This window comes from Cydia splendana, chromosome 20 (genome assembly GCF_910591565.1).
Source record: "Cydia splendana chromosome 20, ilCydSple1.2, whole genome shotgun sequence".
Lineage (NCBI taxonomy): Eukaryota > Metazoa > Arthropoda > Insecta > Lepidoptera > Tortricidae > Cydia > Cydia splendana.
The window spans coordinates 11,260,657-11,269,882 of record NC_085979.1 but is presented as its reverse complement, the minus strand read 5'-3'; the positions used below and the strand labels follow the sequence as shown (position 1 = coordinate 11,269,882).

The 9,226-nt window shown below is 33.8% G+C and overlaps 1 protein-coding gene across 3 annotated transcripts in view; it reads left to right on the top strand.

Moving 5' to 3' along the window:
- Positions 1-344: 344 nt before the first annotated feature.
- The window catches only part of LOC134800704 (A disintegrin and metalloproteinase with thrombospondin motifs like), a 204,620-nt gene continuing 195,738 nt past the window's right edge, over positions 345-9,226 (top strand). For all 3 annotated transcript variants that reach the window (XM_063773209.1, XM_063773205.1, XM_063773207.1), the window contains exon 1: positions 345-523. The gene's annotated coding sequence lies outside the window, so the exon portion shown is untranslated. The remainder of the gene's footprint in view (positions 524-9,226) is intronic.

The following is a 9,226-nucleotide window of genomic DNA, read 5'->3' as shown; positions in this document are numbered from 1 at the left end:
TTCCTTCACTCGCCGCTCGGTATTTCCCCTCTTAACATAATTTCAATTGGCCAAATATAAAACAAAACTTGATAAAAAAAACAATAACAGCGACATCAACATCATACTAGCCAGTTCACGTAATTTTTCAAATCTCGATATCCTGGAAACTCCACTTCCATTTTCAAAACGGCTGTCCCGACACTCGTCGCTCATTATTTTTCTTCGTAACATAAATTCAATAAAACAAACCTTCATAAAAAAAACAATGACAACGACATCATGCTGCCAGTTCTTACTGGCCAGTCCACGTGATTTTTCAAATCTCAATATCCTGGAAACTCCACTTCCATTTTCAAAACCTCCGTCCCTTCTCTCAGCGCCAGTCGTCGACCAGCGCTCGCTCGCGTCAGACGCGGCATTAGTTTCAACGGAAAAATTGTGCCGCGAACGTGTGATGGATTTGTGTGTATGGCTTGTATGTGCGTGATCCTTTACTTGTACTGTGCCCCGGGACCGCCCTGTTGATTCCTTTTTTGAAAACGTGAGTACTTTTTTTAAGCGTAGGAAGTAAGCTGTGAAATTTCGCGTGTGCTAAGTTGACTTAGCTAGTTTGGTCAGTAAGTAAATGTAGGAATTTATGTAGTATAGGAAATTAATGTTAGGTAAACTGCTTGCTTATAAATGTAAAGATAACCCTACAAATAAAATGCAAAAACAAAAATAGTCATATAAGAACTTTAATTTAAAAAAAGTTTAGTACAATAGTTTATTAAGATTTTTGTATCGATTTATTGAGACTAAATACTTGTAGTACCTTTACCACCAGTACCTTTTTTTACAAAAATGTGTACAAACATTTTTGTAAAAAAACATTAGTGTAGGATTTCATGTTATACTGCACTTATAAAATGTATATTTTATAATCTGCTGTCTATTTTATTTTATTAAAAACAAACCTAACTTTTAAAAATCACTCACGTTATTTTACGTTAGCTGTCATCACAGTGCCACACAGGTTGAAAAATATCTGAATAAGTACCTACTTACATGATTTATATTTATCTAATTTAATCCATAAATTATAAATTTGCAATGCGAGCTCGTCAGGTTACTAAAAAATATAATAAATTTGTAATTATAATTTACTGTAACAAAAATACATACTGTACACACAAATACAAAGTAACAACATAGTGCTTAATTAAATAACTGGTACTTATATACAAAAACATATTAATCTAATATCTAGGAGACCGAGCTTTACTCGGAAAAAATATAAAAACTCAAAATTGCGCGTTTTCCCAGAGATAAGACCTAGCTAAATCGATTTATAAACATATAAATAAATAAACAAGCGTTGCTCGTTTAAAGGTATTAGATATTTATAACCGGGCATACCCAGTAGACGTGCGCGCCGCCGCGGCGCGCCGCCGCCATAAGGAGTCAGCGCGCCGCCGCCGCCGCCGGTAGTTTAAAATTCGCGCCGAAACAAGACCCGCAAGAGGGTACAAATTTAAAATCAATGGATATAAAGCGCGTGCAACGTGCCTAGCTTTAGCGTTCCGACTGTTCCGTTTTTTTTAATTCAATGCTTGATTTATTTTAACCCTTAAATCGATAACGTCCACTATACTGGACATCCCAAGCAAAAAATTCTGCACCAAATAGCATAGCGTTACTTTCCCCTGGTAGCGACTTACACTACCAGGCCCCAATTTCACCACGGTGACAGGTGCGACAATTGTAAAATCACTGTTGCTGACGTCACAGGCATCCATGGGCTACGGTTACCGCTTACCATCGGGCGGGCCGTATTCCTGTTTGCCACCATCATTGTATTATTTAAAAAACCTTATTATATCGGAAAAAAAAACAGATATTTCTTTTGCGAAGTTTCTGACAATTGTCAAGATTTAGAAGAATTGTAGGTAATTCTTGACAGGTAATGAGGTATATGTCGGAATTTCGTGACAATTGTAGTGTTTCTTGTGACAATTGTCATAAACTTAGCAAGAGAAATATCTGTTTATTTCCGATATAATAAAGTTTTTTTAAATAAAACAATGATGGTGGCAAACAGGAATACGGCCCGCCCGATGGTAAGCGGTAACCGTAGCCCATGGATGCCTGTGACGTCAGCAACAGTGATGTTTTACAATTGTCGCACCTGTCACCGTGGTGAAATTGGAGCCAGGAAACTACGACTACTACTACTACTTGAATGATATGTTATTTTTAAGTAAGTAAGAAAATATTGCGAACCAGTGTGAACCTAATCTTTTTGTCAAAGTCCTACAGAACGCAGAACTTGCAAGTAAGCATCCGACAGACTGACATTTTCCCCTTTTTTCATTTTTTTTATATGACAGTATTAAGCAGCGTTAAAACGTGTAATAGGTTACTAACTGGTCTGTTATTTACGTGGCAATATGATTTACATAAAAATGTTTTGTGTTTCCGTAAAAACAAGTGTAAAAAGTGTAATGTCCAGTATTTTGCCCGTTGTCGATTACACGGCACTTTTGCTAAGTCCAATATGTTGGACGTTGCCAAGTATGCGAAGAGTAAAATTATTAAATTTTCTGGTAGTTTTTGTGGTAAATCAATTAAATAGAGGGATGTTAGGTGTTTCAAAACGTTCTAAAAAGTCATTACTTGCGGTAATACAACGTAATGAACCAAATAGATAAAAAAAAATATTTTTATGATTTTTTTTTCCTGTGGATGTTTTTATGGATTTTTTTGTCCTGTGTGTGTGTGTGTGTGGATTTGTTTTCATCAAGAGACAGACCCGATTTCATTTGAGCAATTTATTACGAAAATTTTGATAAAAGTGCATGCATTATTGTAAAAACCATTGCTCATATGTTACTGCTTCCTAGGATACCCCGCTAAGTTAGATTTAATGTGAAATAAATGACGTCAACGACTGGTAAAATTTTACCACCTACGAGCTATAAAGTTATTGCAAAAATATATAAATAATAGGTTTTACTTACTTAAATTCATTACATAAGTTGACATTATCAGTAAGTGTATTTCTAATTAAAAATTAAATTTTATTTAAAAAAACATGAATTGGACTAAAAAACCCTTATGCACATACAGTAGGCTCTATACTCGGCGTGTCCAAAATACTGGACGTCTTTTCATTACGCGGCGTATCTTTTTATTTACACCGATCATAGCAACGTCCAACATACTTGACATATGTTTTTTTTTCAACATTATAATTAGATATTTTTTATATACCAAAAAAACGATGTAACACAGTTTTTTTTGAGATTTTTTCCCTTGTTGATTTAGAGTTAATCTTGGTTTTTCATTATACGTATATTGAAAAGTTGAAAATCCCACGCCGCCGGCGTTACGCCGCCGCCGTGGATTTTTGCGTGGCGCGCCGCCGCCCGATTTTTTTCTACCGGCGCGCACGTCTAATACCCAGTATACTGTGCTAACAAATTAATAGGACGATTCGCTATGCATATTTTTTTGATGGCTCTTCTTTTAAAACAAAGTAACTGGCCATTTTTTTACTCTGTTATACAACTGGTCAAAATCACTTACTATAAAAAATCAAAAGGGCAATGAAGACATAAGTCGACCAGGTACAGTCGCCATCAGATATATCGGAGCGGCCAAGGTGCTCACAAATATCGGAACACGCCTCTATTGTCAGGGCGTTAGAGCGCGTGTTCAGATATTGTGAACACCTTGGCCGCTCCGATATATCTGATGGCGACTGTACTTTATACACCTATATAAGTACTTTGTTCTTTTTTATACGTCATAAATATTAAATATTTAATCTTATTGTAAGTAATCCAATAAGATTCTTTAACGACCAAAAACCCAATCTTTAACTAAATTACATACCAAAGACAAATATGAATAGTCTGTCTGTCTTACTGAAACCTTCGAGTCGACAGTTGAATGGTGTCAAAAACAATGGCAAACACTTTTTATACATTTGACAATACACAGTCATCTCAAACATTACAATTCCAACTTTAACACAATGTGCTTAAGTCCTTTTTTTGTTGGCAATCTTTTTAAATTTACAAGGAGTTGAGGATTGGTGTAGTAACACTGAATAATGGTTACATATCATTGGTTACGAAGTGAAACTCTTGACGCACAGCGTTTTAGTGAACACCTAATATTTCGTAACATTCGTACTGTAACGTGTTAAAATATGGATGCTTTTAACGTCTTAGCAAGGAAAGATGTTACTTAAAAGAAAATATACTTTTAAAAACAAATAACTTGTCTATGGCTCCTATAGTTAAAACTGACACAGGTATCGCAACGTAAGTAAAGGCCAAGCACATAAAAACACATCGTGTATGAAATGAAATTGTCAGCACCATTTTAGAAACTCCTTAGTTTTTTTAAAGCCTCTGTAATACATAGACATAAGTATTAGAGATACACACACTTAGAGTGTAGAGATACACACACTGACCTAACAAAATTATTTGTATAATCCCAATATACATAGCTGAAGTTACACTGGCCGATTCAAACTATAAGATACGTCAATTAATAGATCTAGAAACGATATGGATTAGATGTGTGAGTGTCAAAAGTGACGTTTTTGTTTGAAGAAACGTCACATTTGACACTGACATATCTAATCCATAATATATCGTCGGGTGAGAATACGTTTGTGCCATACGCCACTTACATTGGTTTGCAGGAGAGCGAAAAGAAGCAAAAAAAAATTTTTTTCGAAAAGTTTTACATTGAGGAAATATTGAACTTATTTATCATTTAGGCACATATGTTTACTATCTATAGTACCATACAAATGATTTAAATGTAGTGGTAATCATGACATAAAAGCATTTCTATTATTGCCATATCCGTTTTGATCGTAAATGTTAAACGTACAATGTATGACATGACACGAAAGTTTTGGATATGTCACACTTTTGTGATAATTTTCTGTTAACAGAGTGTAATTATCCTATAGTAAATTGGGATATGGGAAAATGTTGTGCACATTTTTGAAAAATACTATTTAAAAAAAACCGATTAGTGTCAAATATCATATTTTTTGTTATTTTAGGAATCATTAAAAACGATTTTGCTAAAAAATGGATATGGCACAAACGTATTCTCAGTCGACGATATCCTTTCTAGATCTATTAACTGACGTATCGGGCCTACAGTCAGTATATAAATGTAGACCATGACGGGCGGTCAGACGTTAGGTTCCAATGCTTCACTTGCTATCTAGGATACGACATATAGCACTGCAACAAGTTTATGTTCATACAATTACGAGTGAAAACATACAAATATTTTGATTATTTTTACGTGCAGTATTCATTAATTTGTTCTAAGGTTGCATGGAAGAGATCTCATGAATGTATCTATCGAGTATCGATTAGCCTACGAGTAGAGGGCCATTATGATGAAAAAAAAACGAAAAATTTTTTTTATTTGCTCTTATAAAAATGGGTTTAAGTGGGAACATACATGAAGTTGAGGTTACATGTATACAGCGATACTTTTATATGAAACAGTATGTACAGGGGTCCCCAAACTAGGCATAGCCTGTATCTTGGGCAACCAGTTAATGAATTAAAAACTAGAGAATTATGCCTAAACATAAGTACTGATATTTAACCTTATCTAGGGGTTTAAGTTAGTCAGTCCGTCAGTCAAGTCCCTTAATGCTAAGTGGCGAGATACAAAGGATATATTGTAACATAAGTTATCTTCTACTACATATGCATATCAACACATTTTGCAAAACACGTCGCCAACAAAATAGTAAAATTGCAAGATAAACCTATTCGACAGTTGAAACCAAGGTGAGCGAAACGGATACCGGCTCAAACAACTTTTTACAGTTTTACGACCGAAGAGCGACATTTTTTTAACATAAATATTATTCTAATAAGATTCATTAGCGTATTAGCATTTAATAGAAAAATGTCATAAAGGAGTATATTGGTATACACTCGAGGTTTTATGTCATACACGTGATAGGTGTATTATTAAAGTAGTAGAAGGTCCTATGTGTTGCTTCTTAAATAATTTTAAATTAAACATGAAATTAATAAACTAGAATAACTATTACGTAGAAAAACATACCAGCTAGGTTTTCGTTTGTCGGAAATTTTGTATTTATTTCCGGAAAAACAATGAACGACTTAAAATTTTGCACGAACTATTTTTGATTTCTTATACCTAAGTATTTCTTATACGTAAGTAGGTATAGTATAGCATCCCGGTAATTTATTTATTTGTGTGACGAACACAGATATTTGTTCCTAAGTCATGGATGTTTTCTATGTATTTAAGTATTTGTATATTATATTTAACGTTGTCTGAGTATCCACAACACAAGCCTTCTTGAGCTTACCGTGGGACTTAGTCAATTTGTGTAAGAATGTCCTTATACATTTTTTTTTATAGCATTAACTTTACCATGACCAAAACTCTTTGATTAAATATCAAAATTGAGTACTTAGTTTACCTACTTATTGTATTTATTCCTTGATAAAAATTCAATTTTTTACATTTTCGTACCTATATGTTACTTAATAATTTAATTATTTTCAATCGCTAAAAAACTGCTATGTTTTACTCTTTCACTATAAATATATAAAACTTAGCTAACTCTTACAAAACCTGTAATAAATTTTGTCTATTTCTATCAAACAGAAATTACCAACTCAACGGTTTGTTAAATTTTACAAAATATTTTGTTTAGCTGTGTACCTAAACTTCTGTCCTGTGTCTATCTGTGTGTCTGTGTCCTGTGTCTGTCTGTCTGTCTGTGTGTTCTGGACCAAAAGGAATTTGCTAATTACACTCATTAATAAGTCAAGCAAGTAGCAACGATTCACTGCTCCAGTAAGCAAATTAGCAGGAACTGTCAGGGCGTGTACTAAAAGCAACACTTCACTGAGCAAACTTGGACTTTATGCTTATGGCAATAAGACCAAAGTATGGTCACTTTTTGTAGCCATAATGGTACGTAATTCCAGGTGAATGTGCATATTGCGTGATTAAACATTGTTTGGAGAAATGAATGAAGTTATATTTAAGAAATACTTATTAAAACAGACAGACTAATTATATAGGTACGTAAATACTATAAGAATTGCTTGTCTATGTGACGATTAAGACAAAAAACGACGATTGACGACATATGAGTTTCGGCCTGCATGACGCGCAAACATAGTGATTTCAGGGTTGTTTTTCAATTTTAGCTATACTCTGCAAATTCTATCTGTAAGGTGTGAAGTCATACTGAGACACTCTTAATTACTTTAGAACCCACAAAATTAGGAAAAAAAGTTGGCTGCTTTATACATTGTGGGTTAATCAGATTTGATTTGGGGTGACCATTTTTTTTTCAACTAAAAGATGATAAAGCTTCCTGAGATGTCCTCAAAATCTTTTTTTCCCTTCTTTATTATGTAAATACGACTCTACTAGGATTTGCATTCCCTAGACTCTACACGCAGTTTACTTACGCCTCTTTTCGTCCGAATGGCAAAAAACGTGCGACAGTCAGATGTTTTCGCAAGCATTTCGTCTAGTGATACGGATTACGTAAGTCGTGGTCTATGATTTTAAAATGAGTTTGAATTTAGAATCAATTTGGATTGGCGTCATGAGTGTCATGAGTGTCATGACACATGACTCGTTAGTAAAAAAGCTGCTATAGGTCTGACATTTGTCTCAGGCGGTTGTTTAAGACCTAGTGGGATGATTTTTAGGGCTACTAAGACTCCACTGTCCTTCTGTCTGTCTGTCACCAGGCTATATCTCATGAACCGTGATAGCTAGACAGATGAAATTTTCACAGATGATGTGATACCTAAGAACAACAAATACTAAAAAGTACGGTACCCTCGGTGGGCGAATCCGACTCGCAATTGTCTTGTATTTTAAGGTAGCTGAGTTTTGGGGTTTAAACTTGTTAATATTAAACTTTTTATAATACTTATGTCTTTTGTTTTTGGAAATTCGGTTCTACAGCCAAACAGAGAAGGTTACTTGATTAAACTTATAATATTAATGTGGTTCAATGCCAAATATTTTAAACAATTGTACCTAAACAATGATATCGAAATCGATAATTTTACAACGATAATAGGTACATCTTTATAATTGATATTAACTCCACGTGTTTTAGGGATTTAAACTTTAATCATAATAAATAAAATTATCGGCAGGTGTTCATATTTAAATAGGGTAATAAAATAGTTCGATGTAGCGATAGATATAAAGAAACATGTATGTGGTTAAGCATATGAATATTAAAGAGTTACATGTAGGTATATAGTTCAATAGGTAATCACTGATCACTAAGTAGCAATTCACAAGCTGATACATTATTAATTAAGTTAATTATTTATGGATCATGTGATTTTGGCATATATTATATTTAAATTCGTCGGTTACCGCGATAGTTACTCATGAAATAAAACTATTGAAACGGATTATATCGCGTATATTGAATACATACTACATCCCGACGTTTCGAACCCTCTACAGCGTTCGTGGTGTACAGTTTTTCCTCAGTCACCCGTTGACCACAAATGCTGTAAAGGGTTCGAAACGTCGGGATGTAGTATGTATTAAATATACGCGATATACCTAATCCGTTTCAATAGTTTTATTTCATATATTACATTTTATTAAAATAAGTATTAAAGGTGGTGTAGCAGTAATAAGGAAAAAAAATTGATATTACCAAAAAACTTACGTAAAAATAATCTCAATGTTTTTTTGGATAAAAATCATTCGTTTATTTTTGTTAAAAGTCTCTCTGGGTGCTACGTCACAAATAGGTAAATTAGTGACGAATGAAATAAAATATTAAGAATATTTGAATATTGATGGCAAATAATTCGCTCATCTACAATTTTAAAACACCTGACTAATGTAACTAATTCCACGAGCTGTTTTATTTCCACTGTGATGTATCATTATCACGAATAACAACTAAAGATCCTTAATACCTATAAGTATTTAACTAAATGGGTAAATGGCCATATCAGCTGTTTGTAGATATCTCCGCTCCGCAATTAAAATATCCAAAAACTGAAGCGTCAAAAAAAAAAACAAAGAAAATATTGGTTAAAATATATGACCTGTGGTGAAAATGATGAAGAACAACCACATATTGGTGGCTAAAAAAATACTGCATTCCCGTTGCCAGGGAGGTTTTTGGTTTATACTGACCAACTTTTACTATGAAACCATCCCCGATATC